The sequence below is a fragment of the Oryctolagus cuniculus genome, chromosome 1 (genome assembly GCF_964237555.1).
Source record: "Oryctolagus cuniculus chromosome 1, mOryCun1.1, whole genome shotgun sequence".
NCBI lineage: Eukaryota > Metazoa > Chordata > Mammalia > Lagomorpha > Leporidae > Oryctolagus > Oryctolagus cuniculus.
Window position 1 is genome coordinate 104,298,916 of NC_091432.1, and position 21,669 is coordinate 104,320,584.

Genomic DNA, 21,669 nt, shown 5'->3' on the forward strand with positions numbered 1-21,669 from the left:
CACACATTTTAATTTGGGGTTGGAACCAGGTGGAGGCCCTGGAGGAGCTCCTGACACCTGCCACTTTCAGGGAGGCAGTTAGAGGCCTACAGGGAGCAAGTTTGGACGCTGGCCTATTACTTTTCCCATTTAAGACTGTCAGGCAGTTACATTTATTGTCTGTCATGCAGAAAGTACTGCACTGGATGCTGTGGGGAGGGCCTGCCTTGTCTGCCTTGCTAGCGGGCTTATAGACCAGCGGGAAGTCAGCCCTCACACCAGACAAGACGTAACAGAATTCACGTCACTGGGAGTGTGCTTGTATGGACTTGTTCCGTACAGGAAGAGGAAACAGAGTGGAGCTGGGACTGGAGGAACTGTTTAGAGTTGGATGAGGCTTTTCCGGACAGCTTTTCCAGGGAAAGTTAATTTGGAGCCACTCAGGGACAGAGAGTGCCGGAGAGAAGGTCCAGGGCATTGCAGAAGGCACAAAGGCATTTGTGAAGATGCAGAAGCAGAACCTGTACAGGAGAGGGTAAGCCCACTGAGGTGATGGGATGAGGTCAGTCAAGACAAGAAAGATGATGTCTGTGAATTTAAGTTGGAGGAGAGTTTCAGGCTGGGTGGGGAGCTATGGTGTTCCGTGGCAGGAGTTCAGAACATTCGTGTACATCCTCAGCACACATCCTCCTTCACATATTGGGGTGCTTGAGGTGAGTAGTGAATTACTTCAGACTCTTTGATTGCAAGCAACAGGAACCAGATTGAGATAGCTCAGAGCACAATCCTACAAGGATAAGAGACTTTTGAAGTTATTTGCATGGCAAATTCAGTTTTTTTTTCCCCTGAGATTTCACCCTAAAGCCATCCTTGTGGCCCAGTAGGGGCTAGGGCCCACGGGAAGGGCCGGGATGAGTCACAAAGCCACCAGTCTTCTCTCCTTCTCATCTCTCCTTTCTGTGTCTGCATTCCTCTGTAGCCTCCTTCCTTTGCACCTCGGAGCACAGGGTGAGCATAGAGCCATCTTCCAGAGACTAACTCAGACGGAGTTAGAATGTCCTCATTCCTAGTTCCAAACACTGGGAGAGGAAATCTGGCTGGCGGAAGCAGATGAACATTCCTAATCCAGGAAACTGTAACCAGGGGAGTGTGCCAACTGCTGGTTTCTAGGCTTGTGAGTGAGATGGGTGGGGCCCCCAGAAGTGCCGTGGGAGGGGCTTACAAGGGAAAGGATAAGGGGTTGGGCTGCCGCTGTGAAGGTAGCCTGTGCAGTAAGGGAAAGGCCTCCAGTTTTACCTCTAAGCAGCTGTGTGCTCTTGGGTCCATTACTTCCTCTCCGAGCCTATGTTTCTTCATCTGCCACAAGACGGATAGAACTCTCAGGCTCCTCCCAGTGTTGCAGGTGTATTTCTGTTCCTCACATGTGAGATGATGAGAGCTGGCTTGGGGTGAAGACAGTGGGTGGGAGAGGAACATCGTGGACACGGTACCACTGAGTCCAGCAGAGAAGAGAGAAGGACAGTGAATTCATTTAACTCGTGGATGTTAGAGCAAAGGTGACCCACAGGTACAGAGGGTGAGAAGGGCCTGGTCCCCAAGCCATGGGGTGGCAGATTTGTGGTCTTCAAGGCTCTCTGCACCCTGGCCCCTAAAGAGCCATCTTGACCCCTGGACCTGCAGTGTTCACAGTGTGCCAGCCAAGAGGTTCTGGCACTCAGGTGTTGGCGGGGTCAGAGTCACTGCCATTCTCAGAGGGACTGAAACGTGCTGGATGCTCCTGTGTCTGTCACCTCCTGACTCCCTCAGCTTGCCTTGCTGCCCAAGTGCCCAGAAGGTTCTGAGGAGCCTCCCAGAGCCTGTAACGTTTGAAGAACTTGTTAGGTCAGCTTCTCATCTGCATCTAGGTGAACTTGACCTCACTGACCTTTCGCAAGTGTGGTTTCAAAAACACAGCCCCCCTCTTGCTCAAATTCCCTCTTGCTAAGACATCCCTGCATTCAATAGGATCGGCCTGCAGGCCTCCCACCCCTGGCTGGTAGAGCTGCCACAGGCTGCTCTTCCTAACGTGCTTTCTGGGCTGGGCTGGAGGTCCTGGGCATCCCTTGTCCTAGGGTGAGCCTGGAGAGGAGGCCGAGGGGTTTAAGCTCCCCGAGTCAGACTTGCCCCTTTGTGTCTCCCCACGCAGGCTGGGAGGGATTCTGCACGGAGGCTGGGGTGGGCATCCGCTGATTGGCGGTAGCGTCAGGCAGATGTCTGCCCACGGCAAGGTGAACAGTCCTGCCAGCCAAACACACTTGGGCTGCTTTTTTGGCCTGTGTTCAAGGTCAGCCTGGGCTGGTAATTGGCAGGAGAGCCCCGTGGGTTTCCTCACTGAAAATGCAACAAGCCTCTGCTATGGAGATGGCGGGAGGTATCTGAGTTCCTGTTGGGGACGGATGCCTGCTGGATGAGCCAGCTCAGGGACTCAGAGTTGGAGGAGGAGGCCTTCTTGGGGACTGCAAGCTTGAGCCCGTGGCTAAGTGGGTGGCCGGGGTGAAATGCCCCCCAGCCCAGAGCACATTCATGTGAGGTCACGGACACAGGGACTTCTCAAAAACACCCCTGTTCCCGCCAGTCCTCGTGTTTATCCACACACGGGATTGATTTCCTAATGAAATCCTCCTACTACATGATTTAGGTTCATTTATATAAATTATACAGTGATTTATTTAATGACCTACTTGGAGCACCATGAATTCTACAGCATCCATGTCATTTATTATTTAAACCCCACATAAATCATGCAAGATGAGGAGACAGAGTTGTGTGTAAGGATCACAGGCTTAGTTCAGATCGCCTCGCGGAAGCCCTAAGTGCGCTTTGTGTTGAGTCTGGAAACCCATCAGACACATGAGGACGCCTGCTGCTTTTTGGGGGAGGGGACCAGCAACGTGTGTTGCTTTGCTTGCACAGGGAGATCCTATATGTGATTTGCTGCTGCTTAGCTCTCGGACTGCACAAGCTGACCTGCTGCGGAGGGAGCCCACAGGCTCTGTGTGGCCAGAGCCCATGCATTCTGTTCTTTGACATTTCTGAACTTCGAGAGGTGAGCAATGTTTTATGCAGAGGTGACGGATTAGGCCCTCAGGCTCTTGGCCAAGCCCAGCATCTTTGCTTAACAAATGTCTTTGGTGCAAAACCACCAGCCCCTTCATCTTCCTTAGTTGGTCAACTCCTTCTCCAGACAGAAATGGGGAAAGGAAACTTAACGGTGATTTATAAGGAGGCCATGCTTCTCCACCCTCCCTAAATCTGGGAACAGCATGCATACGACCTGGAAGGAGCAGATGCAGGATCCCTGTTGGTGTAGTAGTTCCTTCACTCACTCACTCACTCACTCATCCATTGAACAAGCGGTCATTGAGTTCTCCCGAAGTTCCCGGTCCTATGTGTGAGTGTGTGTCGGCATGGTGAGGGGAATAGAAACAATGAGCTACTATGCGTAGTGGTCAAGGCGATCTTGAAGTCAGCCAGAAATGGAGTCAGCCAGTTCTGGAATCAGGCAGTTTCCCCATCTTGCAGCTCAGTGGCTTTGGGAAAGTTTTCATCATCCTGCCTGAGCCTTAGGTTCCCCAGCTGTGAAATGGGGATAATAGCCTGCATGTCAGAGGCCGTCATGGAGAAATAGGTGAGATACTGCATTTGAGGTGTTAAGAAGGGAACTTGGCATATAATAAATGCACAAAGAATTAGGTATCATTTGACATGAATTCTGCCCTCACAAATCATAAAATATAGAAGGCAATGTAAAAAGCTATCTAAATCATGGTGACATAAGGTATAAAAATATATGCCATTAAGAAAGAGGCAAGCAGAGTCTGTACCAAGCTTTTCATTTTTTATTATTTGAATATTTTGTAGTAAGTCAAATATATACGTGGTGCAAAATTCAAAAGGCATAAAAGTAAATAATAAAAAAGTCTGTCTCCTGCGTCTCACTGTGTCAGCTGGATAGTACCCCTCCCAGATGCAGAGAATCCTGCACATTAAACCTAAATCCACAGAGGGACTTTGAAAAGGTCATGGAAAATGGAAATAAAAGATAAGTTCACTAGAGCATAAAATTTTGAAATCCATGCTTAGTTTTTCCACGATACGCATTTCCCATCCAGTGTTCGAAGACTTCTCCTAAGTGTGAATTTTTGCTTCTTTTTTTTTTTTTTTTTTGGCATCAAAATAAACCTGTCTTTTAATTCCATTTTCCATAGACTTTCTCAAATTCCCTTGTATATGTGTTTTTTTCTTTCGGCAAAAAACCTCGGCACAGCACCACCGTCTGGGCCATTCTTCTTTTTATGACTTTGCGATGAATGTTGGAGGCCATTGCATGTCTGGGCTCACACAGATCTGCTCCACACTATTCTGTTGCATGGGAAGACATTGTTGAGCGAACTAGTTTGGCATTGGTGGACTTTTAGGTTGCTTCCAATATTTTGCTATTAAAAAATGCTGTGATGAATAGTCCTTCCTGTTGAAGTATTTATTGAGATTCTGCAACTAGATGGTAGAATTGCTGGGTCAAAGAGTGTATGTATTTTTAGTCTCTATAATAGTTTCCAAGCTGCTTCCAAGAGCCCATCCCACCTCCTCTCCCACCAGCAGTGGGATCAGAGTAACTGCCTCTCGCATTCGTGTCGACAAAATGTGCTCCCAAACTTTTGGCCTTTTCATCTTAGGAGTTATTCCTATTTTTTTTTATATGAGATCTCTTTATTCTCTATGGAGGAGCTGTTTTTTTTTTTTTTCCCCTCATGGACTGGAAGGTGTTCCGTATATTTTAAAGAATTGGCCCATATTGTGTATGTCACTTGTACCATGTCTACAGTTGCTATTAGACTCATGCAAAATGGGTTCTTGCCTGATCCCTCTGTGGCCTCCTATGGATGTCCACTTGACCACAGTGGGAGTCTGTGAAGTCAATGGACTGCTTGCTCTTCCAGACGACTCTGAGCGTACCCAGGACCCTGTAGTTTCCAGCCCAAACAGCCCTGGTTTCATGACCAAGCCTCTTTCCTCAGTTCCTCCTCTAGAGAGAGGTCGGTGCTGCTGGCGCACACACCCCAGGGCCCACTGGCAGGCGTGTGTGTGTGTGTGTGTGTAGGGTGAGCACTTGCAGGCTGGGTTACACATGAGCATGTGTGCAAGGCCCTTCGTGGGTTGAGAAGATGGCAACAGGGGAAGCCTTTGTCCAGGCTGTGCTGTGGAACTCTGAGGCATCCAAGAGTTCTGAAGTCCAATAGATTTGTCAGGGTCAGAGGATAAAGCATATTTTGGTGGTTTATTAGCTTGATTTATAACTTTTGGATACTATGACATATGCTTTTATGGGCCTCCATTTGTAACTTGCCCTGGGCCCTGCAAGGCGTCAAGGTAGGCCTGACTACTGCCCCAGAGGCAGCAGGGCAGGGTGTCTTATTCTTACTTTACAGATTGGGCAACCAAGGCCCAGGGTGGGTCAGTGATTTGCCCCAGGTCAGCCTGCTTCATCCCTTTTCTAGTCCCTGTGCTGGCGGTGTGAAGGTTCCTCGAAAACTGTTTAAACATTCAGCTTTCTGTTTCATAATCCAATCAGATAGTGATCAAATCTCAAGCAAGGGTGAGTAAATGTAGTTTCAGATGCAGGACTCAGACCCGATTTCACACCAGGCTGGAGCCGGCTGTCTCCGGGTTCAGCCCCTCCTTCTCAGCGGAGGTCTCCCTCCCTGACTTTCCACCGTGTGATCATCTGGAAGCGCACGCACCAGAGAGCTGGAATGACGCCATTAAAAATATTTACATTGGTGTGGAGTTGTTTGCGTCTTAGCCTGTGTGCTACGCTAATAGCACAGTGGCAAATATGACCTTTCCCCCACGGAATTATAGCAGTCATAAGACACTTTAAGGGGCCGGCGCCGCGGCTCACTAGGCTAATCCTCCACCTTGCGGTGCCAGCACACCGGGTTCTAGTCCCAGTCGGGGCGCCGGATTCTGTCCCGGTTGCCCTTCTTCCAGGCCAGCTCTCTGCTGTGGCCAGGGAGTGCAGTGGAGGATGGCCCAAGTGCTTGGGCCCTGCACCCCATGGGAGACCAGGAGAAGTACCTGGCTCCTGCCTTCGGATCAGCGTGGTGCACCGACCGCAGTGCGCCGGCTGCGGCGGCCATTGGAGGGTGAAGCAATGGCAAAGGAAGACCTTCCTCTCTGCTCTCTCTCTCTCACTGTCCACTCTGCCTGTCCAAAAAAAAAAAAAAAAAAAAAAAAAAAAGACACAGGGAGCTGGCTGTTTATTGACATGGGAAACATAGCCTCATGAACTAGGGCTCCAGAATCCTGGAACTGTGGGTTTTTTTTTAATTCCAAATTTCTGCTCCTTCATGGTGATGAGCAGAGGCCTTGCTGAGACAGCCAGGTACCAACCTCAGGCCTGGGAAGCAGCCCCAGATGAGAGGCACTCGCAGCCTCACCAGGTGAATCGAGAACACTGGGCCTCCCCTGTCACTCACTTGCTCTCTCCTCCCCCTCCTTTCTGCTGAACGGAGTCTCAAGGCCCGTGTGTGTGTGTGTGTGTGTGTGTGTGTGTGTGTGTAAAGAGCGGCACCTCAGCAGGTGCCTCCCTCCCCACCGCAGGGAGATTAGTCACCTGTCATAGCTGTAGATCAAGGCTGCTGCAGCCTCTGAAGATCTCCACTGCTCAGAGAGCCCGAGGGCACCACGTCCACTAGGACACTGGGGGCAGGGTGGGGTGAGGGGACAGGCCCAGGGCTGGCCAGGAAATTCCACATCTGGGCTCCTCAGTGCCAGCGGCTGGTTTACCCTCTCTTCTGTCATTTAGGGCAGACACAGTCCCTGCTAAGGAGCCCCTTGGGGGATGCAGAAGTGTGTCGTTCCTAAGAGGAGAAAGTGTGTCACACTGGAGAGCAGTTTGTTTTCTGCGTGGCGTGGTGGGGAGCATTCAGGGACCAGGGCCGGGCACACTGGGTTCAGTGTGGTTCTCCTCCATGGGCCATCACACCACTGCTCCGAGCCTTGGCTTTCTCCTCTGTTAAAAGGGATGACAATCTGTATTTTCACGTGTTTAGAATTTTGCAAGGAAGTGGTGATACAGGGTGTGCTGCCCATAGTTCGCATTGCTCAGTAGCTGCTGTGTTTAGAGCTGTTATCTGGCTGAAACGGTTTTAACTTTACAAAGCACCATCACGTCGCTTCTCATTAATCCTCGGAGCTAGGCTGTAAGGGAAGAGGGTGGGGGTTCTCCCCTGGTGGAGAAGCAACAGAGACACTTTTGCATTTTATTTCAGCAAATATTCCTGGTCAGCTCTAGTGCACCAGACCTCCCATGCACACTTCTTATTGAGAAGCTTATATGCTAATGAGCAAGATTGGCATGGGCAGTAGAATGTGAGCTCAATGAGGGAAGGGATCTGCTGGACCACGAGGCAGATCTGTACGAGGATGGGGCAGTGAGGAGGCAGATGAGGGAAAGCTGTGAGACCACTGCAGGGCCCGGAGGTGACCTGCTGTGCTGCCCGGGCCTGGGAGGTACAGCGTGTGGGGTGCAGGAAAGATGGCGTGAGGCCCCGGCCCATCTGGGGCCTTTGCACTGTGACGCTCACAACCACAGTGGGCCAGCGGGTCCTGGGCCTGGTGCCCGAGAGGCTTTGCCTAGAAGTCATCAGCCTCTGCGGTGAGAGAGGTGCACCCAGGAGCTTGTTTCCTACCCAGCCCTTTATCAAGCCTCATGTTACAACCATCCCACGATGTAGGTACTTTTATTGTGTCCATTTTTCAGATCAGGAAACTGAGGCTAATGAGGATAAGTATCTTGCCCATGGTTGCACAGCTGGTCCTTAGAGCTGAGCTCTGACTCTCCAAGTTGACTGATTCTAGAATTTGTGTTTTCTCCGCCATATAATCATGTACCATGCACCTTATAAATTATTTTTAATTTTATAGATTTATTTATGTATTTGTTATTGGGGAGGAGGAGGAATCAAAGGGAGAGAGAGCGAGCGAGCTTGTCTGTTGGTTAACTCTCCAATGGCTTCAACAGCTAGACTGGGCCAGGCCGAAGCCAGAACCCATCCTGGTCTCCAACGTGGATTATAGGGGCTGAAGCACTTGGGCCATCATCTGCTGCCTTCCAAGGCTCTTTAGCAGGAAGCAAATTGGAAGCAGAACAGCTGAGACTGGAATTGGTTCTCCAATATGGGATGCCGGTGCTGTGCACAGCTGGTGGAAGATGCGTGCCCACATGGCAGGGCCCATGAAAATGCCGCATGAGGGTAACTGTCAGTGTAAAAGCCCTGGCAGGTCCAAGGTCATCTTAGGTCAGGGCCAGTCAAGTAATTGCCCTCCTTTCCCCCTGCTTCTACTAGGAAAAACAGCCAGGTGAGACAGGAGGAACAGAGAGGGAAAAGGGGCAGGACTGACCATTCTTGTCCTTGGTTTCTACTGGCCCTTTGGTGTGGGGAGCAATCCGGACTAGACTAAGTTACTCGAATTAGGACTTATTCTATGGATCTGCTCTCCCACAATATGGCGCTGGGAGAGAAGTAAACAGCTTCCGCACAGCTGCCTCCAGTTCAACTAATAAACTGTAGGACTTGCTCCTGATTGGAGAGCAGCGTACTCGGCGTGTGGGCAGCCGAGTTGGGATTGGCGGAGGAGGACTATAAAGGAGGAGAGAGACGGCATGCACAGGGAACATCTATGGGGAACATCTAGCTGAAGGAACACCCGTGCAGCCCCCGAGAGACCCGGCCGGCGGTGTGCCGCTCCCCTGCGGAAGTGGGGAATGCGGCCAGGGGGAACTGCCCTTCCACGGAGGTGGAAGGGATAGTAGCCAACCCGGGAAGAACCAGCAGCAAACCCGGGGAGGGCCGAGCAGACGAAAGAACAGCACAGGGTCCTGTGTTGCTCCTCCACGAAGAGGGGGAGCGACATAATGGTGCCGTGACTCGGATATGAAGCCTAGGCAGGGTTTAGTGTCGTTCCCCCATGAAGACGGGGAGCGACATAATGGTGCCGTGACTCGGATAGGAAACCTAGCTCGGATAGGAAACCTAGGACGGATAGCAAACTTAGGAGGGAAGAAACGGGAAGAACTGGGAAAATATCGGAGAGAGAGACTAGCAAACAGCCTAGGGAAAAGCCGGACGAAAGAGGTGCCGGAAGAAGCTATTGAAAGCCTAGGCATAGATTCGGATACGGACTACGGGGGGAAGCTGGGAGAAATCTCTAAGGTCGAAAGCGAAAGTGAGAGCTAGAACAAACAGACTCGGACGCGGACTGTGGGGAGAGGCCAGGAGAAATGAGGGAGGAATATCGTTGGAGGAAAGCTTGGGGAAACATACCGGGTAGAGAAAAATGTTAGGGAAATTGAAGCCGCGGGGGGCAGGCCAAGGCGGAAACGAAAGCCACTTTGGGGTTCCCAAGTTAGCCCGGGAATAGGGGGCGAAAAGTTGAAACCAGAAGCTGAAACGTGAGCCAGATTGGGATCCGTCTGATTAGCCCGGGGAGCAAAGGACGGGAAGCCAAATCATGGGGCGGAGACGTACGCTGGGTTGAATTCGCCAGGCTAGCCCGGGGAACTTAGATTGAATGATAGTGGCGGACACGTAAGCTACGCTGTGTTACTCGCGGAAGCCGCCGCGTGCAGAGAGAGCACGGGGCGTGAATAGATAGGGAACGGGGCTGGCGTAGGCCGTGGTTCAGACGCGAAAGGGTTAAGCGTGGAGACCGCGGAGCGCGCGAAGCCGGGAAGCCGCGCAAAGCCGGGAAGCTGCGCAGATGAGAGAGGCGCGCGGGCTGAAGCGGCGCAGAGCCGGGAACCCGCCGGCGGGGCGAGGTGCCGGAAAGCTGCGGGGATAAGAGAAACAGAAGTTTAGAAGTAAGATGAGAAAAATAGGAATGCTGGAAGATAGAAATAAAATGGGAGAAATAGGAATGCCCGGAGATAGAGAAATAGAGAAATAAAAAGGCCTCCCTACAACACTGCAATGTGAGAGCTTGGATTCGGTCTGCCTAATCAAGTGAGGCGATGAGCACCTGCGGGCAGCTAGCAGCTTATGCGCCGCAGGTCACCGAAGACAGGCACGAATTAACATCAGTAAGGCTTCCCCACAATACAACAATATTAAGCTTGGATTCGGTCTGCCTGATTTAAGGCGGTAAGCGCCAGCAAGCAGCTCGACCAGAGTATGAGCTGCAGGTCACCGAAGATAGGCACAAACCAACACTAATAAGTCTCCCCCACAATACGGCAATGAGAAGGCTTGGATTCGGTTTGCCTGATAGGTTTTGTAAGCCCCTGCAGGCTCGACCAGAGCATGCGCTGCAGGGCACCGAACACAGGCACACATCAGCGCCTAAAAACCTCCTCACAACATGGCGAAGAGAGGACCCGGATTCGGTTTGCCTGATAGGACTTGTAAGAGCCTGTGGCAACTCTAGCAAGTAGAGCAGAGTGTGTGCCGCGGGACACCGAAGACAGGCGCGTATCAACGCTAAATAAAAAGAAAGGGGGATCTGTGGGGAGCAATCCGGACTAGACTAAGTTACTCGAATTAGGACTTATTCTATGCATCTGCTCTCCCACAATATGGCGCTGGGAGAGAAGTAAACAGCTTCCGCACAGCTGCCTCCAGTTCAACTAATAAACTGTAGGACTTGCTCCTGATTGGAGAGCAGCGTACTCGGCGTGTGGGCAGCCGAGTTGGGATTGGCGGAGGAGGACTATAAAGGAGGAGAGAGACGGCATGCACAGGGAACATCTATGGGGAACATCTAGCTGAAGGAACACCCGTGCAGCCCCCGAGAGACCCGGCCGGCGGTGTGCCGCTCCCCTGCGGAAGTGGGGAATGCGGCCAGGGGGAACTGCCCTTCCACGGAGGTGGAAGGGATAGTAGCCAACCCGGGAAGAACCAGCAGCAAACCCGGGGAGGGCCGAGCAGACAAAAGAACAGCACAGGGTCCTGTGTTGCTCCTCCACGAAGAGGGGGAGCGACATAATGGTGCCGTGACTCGGATATGAAGCCTAGGCAGGGTTTAGTGTCGTTCCCCCATGAAGACGGGGAGCGACACTACTGGCCCTTTGGCTACAGGAGTAGAAGATGCCAGAGGGGAGAAAGGAAGGCTACACAAGGGCCCGGGTCCTGGAGAAGCAGATTGGGCAGAGAAAGGCTTTGGAACCTGATTCAGAAGGGGAAAAGAAAGAAGATTGGGCGGAAGACTCTCAGACCACAGTGCAACGCTGTACAAAGCTGGCTGAGGCTGGCAAGCGCCCAGCTAGGCCCACGCAAAGCTGGCCTGTAGGAAGGGTCCCCCGCAGGCAGGAGTGGCCTGGTTCTGGCACCTGTGCCATGCTCAGCCTCCGGCTGGGGCATCCCTGGCAACCACGGTGTGGTTGCAAATGTGGGCTGGATCCAAGGGTGGCAACAGGGGTATCAGTCAACTCTGCTCCCCACAGCAGGTTTTCCTGAGAGAGATTTGGGCAGTCACCTCTGTGACCACTGTAGGCCCCACCCCCACACCCCTGGTTTTCTCCCTGGTAAGTCACACATGGATAAAGAGGCTGTATGCTGCAGAGCCCAGCTGGACAGGGGAGGACATCTGAAGTCAAGTTGCAAGTTTTGTCTATTCCATGGCAGTGGGCCATTGTAGGTACTGAATTAAGACTGCACTTTAACACAACCATGTGCAGGGATGGGGGGGGGGTGTTTACTGCAGAGTGACCAGAAGAGCCATGTAGACTATTTGAGTTTTCTTTCCAGATTGGCTCCCTGTACTGGGGAGGTAGAACTGAACTCTAGGACTATTTTGACACTGTTTCTGGAGTTCTTGTTCCACATGGTGGATTTGCTCTATAGTGGTTAGAGTAGTACATAGCCTCTGGTAACCAGCAAGAGATAGAGGTTAGGTTTAGACAACCTTGGGAGCCTGGAAAGAAGAGAGAGGGGAGATGGAGTACAGGGAGGGACAGAGGCAAACAGGCCAGTGTGGCTATCCAGCCCTGTTGCCAGGAGCTAAACTCTGGAGGTGCCCCACCCAAGCTGAGGCCTGGCATCTTCCCAGCTCTGGGAGGGCCCTGGGGCCAGGCGGGGATGGCTGGGCATCGTCTCTGGAATTAATTGGTTTGTGGAGCCACTGTGTTGGGAGAAGGAGACAGAGGCCCATCTGTCTAGCTGGATCCAGCCCAACAATCTCAGGAATGTGTGTGCTTCCCTGGAGGGGTGGGTATGTCCTTTAGATTATTCAGAGAATACCCTCAACCTGGTCCCCACACAACAACAGCAGCCGTTGCCAAAGAGCCTTGCTATGGAAGGGATCTGTGCAAATGAAAAGCCATTGCTGTCCTAACACACTGAAAATGTGGTTGGGGAGAAAAATCATACGAATAGGAAACTGATACCAAAATAATGATGTAAAGTGAAAGCTGCAGGTGATGGAGAAGAGCTAGAACCTGTGCGCCGTAAGCTTCATGGCTGCATGAGGCTCCAGGCCAGGGTTGCTGTAGGAGTCCAGGGTGGAGAGACCCTTGGACATGGAATCAGGAAGGTGGGTCAGAATCAGTTCCTGCCTTCACTTGCTAGGTGATCTTGGACACAGGAAGTAGCCATTCTGAATTCAGTTTCCTAATCTGTAAGGGGGCATGGGGAGGTGGAAGATTGGAATGACACCTTCCTGGTGATAACACTGAACACGCTGTAGAGTGCTGTAACTCAGTTTCTTCCTCCTTTCCACTGGTTGGGATGGTTGTAAGTCCTAACTCCCGGGACCTCAGAATGTGGTGGTCTTCAAAGACAGAGTATTTACCGAGGTAATTAAGGTGAAGTGAGGTGAAGAGGGTGGGCCTGATCCAGTATGACTGGTGACCGTACAAGAAGAGGAGATTAAGAAGCAGACATGTACAGAAGGAAGATGATACAAGCCAACAAGAGAGGCCTGGAACAAACACTTCGGTCTTGAACTTCTTGGACTCCAGAATTGTGGGACAATGTGTTTCTGCTGTTGACGGCACTCAGCCTGCTATGTCTTTTCATGGTAGCACTAGAAACTATTGCAGCAAGGGTCAGCACCTTACACGTCTGGACTCGTTAATAGGCAGTGAGAGTATTACTGTTCCTGTGGAGGGGCACCTCGGAGAATGTGGAGAACATGCCCTGGGTTCGATCCTTTCTCCATGGTTCAGGTTGGACATCAAATGCCAATTACTGTGGAGGAGGGGTCAGGAAGTGGTGAGTGGTGCTTGGATTTGCTTGGATCTAAGCAGGATTTTTTTAAAAGGTTTATTTTATTTATTTGACAGGCAGAGTTAGAGAGAGAGGTAGAGACAGAGAGAGAGAGGTCTTCCATTTTCTGGTTCACTCCCCAGATGGCTGCAATGGCCGGAGCTGCGCAGATCCAAAGCCAGGAGCCAGGAGACTCCTCCAGGTCTCCCACGTGGGTGCAGGGCCCAAGGAGTTGGGCCATCCTCTACTGCTATCCCAGGCTATAGCAGAGAGCTGGATTGGAAGAGGAGCAGCCGGGACTAGAACCGGTGCCCATATAGGATGCCGGCGCTTCAGGCCAGAGCGTTAACCCACTGTGCCACAGTGCCAGCCCCCGATCTAAGCAGGATTAAGTCAAACATAGTTTAAAGTGTTGTCCCCTGGACGCAGTCTCCGGAGGACATCGATGAGCCTTTCATCCCTGGCAAACTTCTTTATTGGTTTTATCTGGATCCTGACCCAGAGCTCTCTGTAATTTGCTATGAATGTTGTGTTCACTATATCATCCTGATGACGCTTGCATAGTGATGGGCCCTTGAGTTAGCCTTCTTTGCTCTGTTACCCTCAGTTCCTTTCTCTATCGAGACCAACTTCATTGTGCGTAACAGGTTCTCCATCATCAACTGAGTGCTGTCATGAGGGAGAGGCGTCAAAGGGGGTCGCGTTTTGGAGGCTGAGGGGCTTGAACAATAAAGGCACCACTAACAGAGCAGAGGAAAATAAATATGTATGACATAAATATATACATAGTTTTTATTTTCTAAAAAAGATTTATATATTTATTTGAAAGGCAGAGTGACAGGGGTGGGTAGACAGACAGGGAGATATCTTCCATCCACTGGTTCATTCCCCAGATGGTCACAACAACTGAGGTTGGGCCAGGCTGAAGCCAGGAGCCTGAAACACCATCTGGGTGTCCCGTGTGGGTGGCAGGGGCCCAGGCACTTGGGCTACCTTCTGCTGCCTTCCCAGCAGAGAGCTGGCTCAGAAGTAAGACAGCTGGGATGCCAACAGGCATCCTAATATGGGATGCTGGTATAGTAAGTGGCAGCTTAACCCACCGCACCACAATGCTGACCCCTATACATAGTTTTTAAAAGCAGAGATTACTAGTAGTTAGTAAAGAGCCAAATTCAGGAATAGACATTTGGCCTAGCAGTTAAGAGCTGGTTAAGGTATCTGTTCTCCATATTGGAGTGCTTTGGTTCAATTCCAAGCTCTGGTTGCTAATTTTAGCTTCTTGCTAATGCAGACCCTAGAGGGAAGTGGTGATGGCCCAAGGAGTTGAGTGCCAGCCACCCTAGCTTGAATTCCCAGCTCCTGGCTGTGGCCTCAGCCCAGCCCCATGTGTTGTGGGCATTTGGGGGAAATGGGTCACTGAATGGGAGCTCTGTCTGTTTGACTCAAATGAATAAATAAACATTTAAAAAATTTTTGAATGGGACCAGAATAGGAAGATTGGGTAACTCCACTGACTTTAAAAAAAAAATGAGTGTACTATATACATTTCTCATTTGAAAGTAACATTTATTATAAGAAATGCAGAACAATTCTCTCATAGAGGTAAAGAGAAAGACAATGCCACCCACATTCTGATCACAGAGAAGTAGCACACTGAGCAAGTGGGGCTCTCTAGAGTATAAGCAAACAGCTTTCTAACTGTTATCCTTACTGTTGTTCAGGATTGTTTAATTCTACTCTCTGGCTAGTACTCTTTTTTTTTTTTTCCTTTGGCAAAATATAGGGCAAAACTTATGAGTCTTTCTATAGCTGTCAAACCATAAAACTTTCTTGTATCATTTAATCACAAAACAGACTCTTTCAGGAAATTAGATGTCTATTCTGTATAATAGCAACATTCATGATTTGAAGTTTCTCTGTAAACAGAGACTGGTAACTATCCACCAGAATCCAGTCCCCTGGCTCCCATTTCCATTTATAATGAAAGTTCTGATCACATTGCTGGTTAGCTGGACTGTATTTCCCAGTCTCCCTTGCAGTTAGAGGTAGACATGTGACTACGTTCTAGCCAGTGAAATGTGAGTAGGAGGGATAAGGTTCATTTCCCGGCCTGTCCCTTATAAACTCCCTTTATAGGGGCTGGTGCCAGTCCAGCTTCCTGCTGATGCACCTGGGAAGCAGCAGAAGATAACCCAAGTCCTTGGGCCCTGCACCCACATGGGAGACCCAGATGAAGCTCCTGGTACCTGGCTTCAGCCCGCACCAGCCCTGGCCATTGCAGCCATCTGGGGAGTGAACCAGCAGATGGAGGATCTCTCTCTCTCTCTGCCTCTGCCTCTCACTCTCTGTAACTCTGCCTTTCAAATGAAGATACATAAATTTTCTTAAACCTTCCTATATAGACTCTTTCATACCAAGTCTCTGTCCAGTTGGCTGAGATTGGCGTGATCCCCAGGTGCTGGTAGAAGCTCTGTGAAAGATCATGATCCTGGGTCTCTGAGTAACTATGTGGATGGAGTAAAACCTCCTGCCTTCCCTACTACCCCAACTTACAGTGTCCCTGGGCTGTTATATGAACAAAAAACAACATGAGTCACTAAATGTGGTTCCGTTTGTTGCTGTGGCCTGCCTACTCCTAGTGGTCCATTCTGCAGCTCAGAAGGAAGGCTTGCAGTGGGACAAGCGGGCACAGCCAGCTCGCTGTGTCTATGCCTCTGTACCACCTTCTCCCTAGCCTCCACCCCACTGAATTAGCAGCTGTAGTTTCTGACCCCCCCAGGTTGGCAGGAGCACAGAGCCAGGGGAAGAGCCAGGGGAAGGTCCTCTTGGATGGGGGTTTTATGCTCTTACTGGTTTTGTGCCCTCTTTGTTTCAGTACGTACTCAAAGTTGGCTCTCTGACTTGTGGGTTGTGTTTGTGGCGTGTGCTGGGAACCTTGTGTTTGACTCTCCAGATCCAATCTCTCAGCTTTCCCTGCCTGCTCTGGCCTGTGCAGCCTCCTTTCAAGACCTCCCTTGCCTGTTAGCTGCTGCTTGAGCTTGTCCACTGAGTGGCACAGGCAGGGGGCGGGGCTGGAGAGTGGCAGGGAGAGAGGTTGGTGTGTTTATCCCCCCGGCTGCTTCCCTGTGGGGTACACACACACACACAGACAGCAGTGTGTGCTTCCAGAGATGTGGCCAGTGTATCTGCTGTGCTACAGGCTGATGATCTGTCCCCTCTGTGGAGGTCACAGCACCCCTCTGCGTGCTTCACTGGGTCAGGAAATTTAGACTCAAAAAGTTCTTGGACTTGCTCAGGGCCCTGAAGCTGGTGGGTGATTGAGCTGAGAGCCAATGCTGGTGCTCTTCTCCCTGCCATATGCCCACCTGCACTATCCTTCGCTTTCCCAAGGCAGCTCTGCAGGTTTGTACTCTCACCAGCTAAAACATGAACTAAAATCCTATTTCTCAGCCTGTCTAGAATTCTGCAACGATAAAAGAGTGAGCTGACAGGACTGGCCTTGGGCAAACTCATTCTTCTGGCATGAAGACAAATGCCTGACAAGATGATTATATCAGGAAGTTAAAGGAAGGAGCTGGAATAAGTAATTTAGGTCTGGATTCTGCTGTGCTTCCACCAAACAAGATAGCCAGTGAGTCAGGGAAAGCAAGGTGTCCGCAGTGGGCCCTCCCTGTGGGCTGCATTGCAAACACTGTTGTGTGAGTAGACGCTGTCTCTGTCACGATTACCTTCCCCAGCCCTGGGCACACAGGACAGCCCCCTGACACCTCCCCTGGCAAAGGCGCTATTGCTGCTTCAGCCCCTCAGCCTCTCTGCACTGGAGGCAGGGTGTGGCTATGCCTCTCACCCCTGAGAGGGCCGCTCTGCCAGCCACTCAGCTGGGGTGCACCCCAGTGATGCAAATACAGGCATCAGGAGCTGCGTCTCCAGGATGCTTCCCTTGCCCCGCCGTGGGCTGGGAACCCCTCCTGAGTGCTTTCATCATGCCCTGTTCTTATGATTGTGTTAACTGAACAAGTGTCTACTGGCTGCCACCTAGGTGCCTAGCCCTGTGCTAGGGCCTTGCTCTGTCACAACACTGTGTGACTGTTTTGTAATTGTTCATCTGTCTACCCTAAAGGACTTCAGATAAATCACTGGCTTTAAACATGACATATTTATATTTTTAGCTAGGAATTTGTGTGAATTCTGAGACCGGCAACTCATTGGCATGGCATTGCTGTGTGGCTGAAAGGTACTGAATTTGTTTTTTACACCACCTTGGCCTCAGTGTTCTCAGCGGGAACTCTCAGAGCACTCTCAGAAGCAGAAGCCTCCCCTCTCCTCATGCCCCAGGCCTCCTGCCTGTGTTCTTACCTCCCAGGGAAGAGGGTACAGAGCTACAAGGAGATCCCATTCCACCAGTATTATTATTCAAATTAATTTCTTTTTAAAAATCTTTGTTCTCTGGGGGCAGGCATTTGGTGTAGTGGTTAAGATAAGCATGCTTGGCCTGCCCCTGTGCCCTATCAGAATGCCTGGGTTTGAATCCTGCCTCTGCTTCTGATTCAGCTCCCTGCTAATGCAAATCCTGGCAAGTGGGAGGTGCTGGCTAAAGTGCTTGGGGCCCTGCCACCCCAATGGGAGACCCGGATTGGGTTCTGGGCTTCTGACTTCAGTTTAGCCCAGCCTCAGCCATTGTGGACATTTGGGGAGTGAACCAGAAGATGGAAGATCTCTCTCTCTCTCTCTCTCTCTCTCTCTCTCTTTCAAATAAATAAACAATAGAAAAATAATATAAGGCCGGCGCCACGGCTCACTAGACTAATCCTCCGCCTTGCGGCGCTGGCACACCGGGTTCTAGTCCCGGTCAGGGCGCCGGATTCTGTCCCTGTTGCCCCTCTTCCAGGCCAGCTCTCTGCTGTGGCCAGGGAGTGCAGTGGAGGATGGCCCAAGTGCTTGGGCCCTGCACCCCATGGGAGACCAGGAGAAGCACCTGGCTCCTGCCTTCGGATCAGCGCGGTGCGCCGGCCGCAGCAGCCATTGGAGGGTGAACCAACGGCAAAGGAAGACCTTTCTCTCTGTCTATCTCTCTCACTGTCCACTCTGCCTGTCCAAAAAAAAAAGAAAAAAAAAAAAAAGAAAAATAATATCTGTATTCTACTGCACTGCCTGTAAGTAGCAGAGTTCAGTGAATTAATGGACACAGTGTTTGGAATCTACCATTGGATAAGCTGGGGCTTGGGGTTTTCTTGATAACCTTCCTGTCTCTCTCTCTCTCTCTCTCTTTTTTTTTTTTGTTCAAGAGAGGAAACCAAGTCTGCAGGTGCTGTTTAGCGACACCCAAGGCCACAGACAGAGACGGATTGGACCTCAGAGTTTCTGGAGCGTTCATTCCTTTCTGCTTTGTGCTCCTCCCAGCTCTATGGCCTCCCTCCCCAGGAGGCCGGTGCCAATGCTTGAGGCAGAGGTGAGGGGGGTGCTGCTGCCTTCTGTGGCCCGGCCTCAGCCTGGTTATCTCTGGATGTTCCAGATAAGAACTGAAGCCAAGGCCTCCCAGGCAGAGAGGTGGGGTGATGCCCAAGTCCAGTGCCTTTCAGCCACAGAGCTCTGCTCTGCTAATGAGTTCCTAGAGGAATCCCAACATTCAGGCCTTCTAAGTGGTGCTTGGTGAGCGAGCACCATGCTGTGAATGGCAAAAGGGAGGCATTCAGGGAAGTACTGTGTGGATCCCTTCTCCCCCAGCACCCCCTTCCTGGGCCCTTGGCTGTGCACCTGACAGGGGCTCAGGGAGTGTGTTTGGATATGGACTGAGTGTTCACCTCAAGAATCTTAGAACAATGCAAAGACCATGTCTAGAACAATACTTCGTGCAACACTTCCCAGCTCTCTAAGTGCTTTCACACACATTGTCTCATTTCATGTACCTGCTCTCATTCGAAGTTGTTGTGGGATGTAAGCATATAATTAAAATATCAATGAAGCCAGGTTCTGAAATAAATCAGTCTGTGCTAGAGCATTAAAAAAAAAACCCAAAATGACAGCTCATCAATCTGAGACCCATTCCCTAGGTATCACCCACACGTTGCCTCCTCTCTACCCCAATTCTGCTCTGCTACATCGTTGTCCTCACATACGGTACTCTCACAGTTCTCTCTCCTATTGTGCTTCTAAATTATTTATTTATTTGAAAGGTGCACCCACACACAGATCTTTTATCTTCTCCTTTATTTCCCGACTGCCTGTAATAGCCAGAGCCCAGGCAGGCTGAAGCCAGGAGCCTAGGACACAGTCTGGGTTTCCCACGTGGGTGGCAGAGCCCCAAGTACTTGAGTCATCACCGCTGCCTCCAAGAGTGCACGCTGGCAGGAAGCTGGACTTGGAAGTGGAGCTGGACCTTGAATCAGGCGCTGTGGTTTGATGATGCAGCCACTGAGCCACCTGCTCATCTGTTCCACTCCCATGGTTTATTGTGCTCTCTGTTGAGAAGTCTTACCTCTGTATCTGTATGTACAAAAAAAAATCTTTCTTAATCTTAAAAGCCTGCCCTGAGATTTCTAGTTTCGTTCTGATTCTCTTTCTTTGCTCCCTCCATTCTTGCAGGCTTGGTTGCTTCCTGCTAGGTGCCCTCAAAGACCTGTGTGACATCACTTCCTGCCATGGATTGCAATAGCGGTTTTTCTTCCACCTCATCAGATTTAGCCTCTTGAGGACAGGGGTGTTTTCTTATCTCAAAGCCTGTTACCTATGAGTGTTGGGTGCCTGTCTGCTAGATGAGTGAAGAGACGTCCCCGTGGCATTGGTAGCCTGGTGGACTCCATGGTGCATTGTTTACTTTTTTTTTTTTTTGACAGGCAGAGTGGACAGTGAGAGAGAGAGAGAGAGAGAAAGGTCTTCCTTTTGCCGTTGGTTCACCCTCCAATGGCCGCCGCGGCTGGTGCGCTGCGGCCGGTGCATTGTGCTGATGCGAAGCCAGGAGCCAGGTGCTTCTCCTTGTCTCCCATGTGGGTGCAGGGCCCAAGGACTTGGGCCATCCTCCACTGCACTCCCTGGCCACAGCAGAGAGCTGGCCTGGAAGAGGGGCAACCAGGACAGAATCCGGCGCCCCGACTGGGACTAGAACCCCGTGTGCCGGCGCTGCTAGGTGGAGGACTAGCCTATTGAGCCACAGCGCCAGCCAGTGCATTGTTTACTAGCCCTGCTGTTTGCCATTTGCCCCAGCTCAATGCCAAGCAGAACAGGCTCCTGGTGGTGAGGCCAGGTTGCTCTTCACTGCAGCCCCACTCCTGCATGAAGCTGCTTGCCAGGTAAAGAATAAATATCAAATTTTACAGCTTGTTTGCTTTACTTTCTAAGCAGACTTCTGATTTAAAAAAAAAAACCCAAATCTATTCTTTTGGCAAACAATAAAATACCCAGGAAGGATTATGGAAGATTTGGCTTCTCTGAATGAATCTGGCAGTGTGTTCTATGTTTCTTCGTTCATAAATAATAGCTTCTGCAGACAGCAGATAAGAAGCCTAGTTGAGGGGTGTGGGCTTTTAAAGGCAGGTGCATCGAGGTTCAGTCTAGCTTGACTGTTCCCCAACTGTGTGACCTAGGGCATCTGTCAATGGGGCTCACAAGACCTGAGGTTGTGTGAGGAGCAAGGGAGCCAAAGCTGTTGTGTCATTCTTCACACTCAGAAATGTTGTCTCAAAGGACAGGTTGGGGTTCCAGGGTGCCCTGAAGCTCCTGGGAATTGCTTCTCCCTGGAGTCTTCTGCACACACATCAACCTGTTGAGTTTGACAGTACTGCCTCTTGTCATTTATTGCTGCTGCTATTTGCTTGACTGGAACCACCTTGAGGGCAAGGCCGTGTCTAATACTCATTTCTATTCTGCAGAGGAGAAGCTTCCGGGTGGTTGGCCACATGGGTCCTGGTTCCATTGGGGAGACCCCAGGAGAGTCTGCATCTCCATGGGGGCTTCTCTGATTCTTGCTGCTAGGCTGGGACAGAGTTTTCACACCGAAAGATCATTTCAGAAGCTCTGCAGCCCTTCTTCCTGGTCAAAGTGGGAGTATGGTGGTATGATAGGATGACCGGAAAACGGGCTTCCCGATCCTGGTGCCCCCACTACCAAGCTGTGGAAGTTAAAATCCTCTCTGACCTCAGTTTTCTACTCACAGAAATGGGAACAGGGCAGGCATTCGGTACAGAGGTTAAGACACCACTTGGGATACCGACGTCCCATATTCAAGTGGCTGGGTTTGAGCCTTGGCTCTGCCTTGCATCCCAGCTGCCCACTAATGCACACCCTGGGGAGCAGCCAATGATGACTCAAGCAGGCGGCCTCTTGCCACCCACATGGGAGTGCTGGATTGAATTCCTGGCTCCTGGCTTTCGCCTGGCCCAGCTTTGGTTCTTTCAAGCATCTGGGGAATTAACCAGTGGATGGGATGTAAGGCCACCACAAAACACACCAA

At 50.9% G+C, this 21,669-nt stretch overlaps 1 long non-coding RNA gene across 1 annotated transcript in view; it reads left to right on the top strand.

Moving 5' to 3' along the window:
• The first annotated feature begins 343 nt into the window (after positions 1 to 343).
• LOC127491737 (uncharacterized) overlaps positions 344 to 21,669 on the top strand; it is an 81,998-nt gene continuing 60,672 nt past the window's right edge. The window contains exon 1 of the long non-coding RNA XR_007920630.2: positions 344 to 514. This is a non-coding gene — a long non-coding RNA (uncharacterized lncRNA). The remainder of the gene's footprint in view (positions 515 to 21,669) is intronic.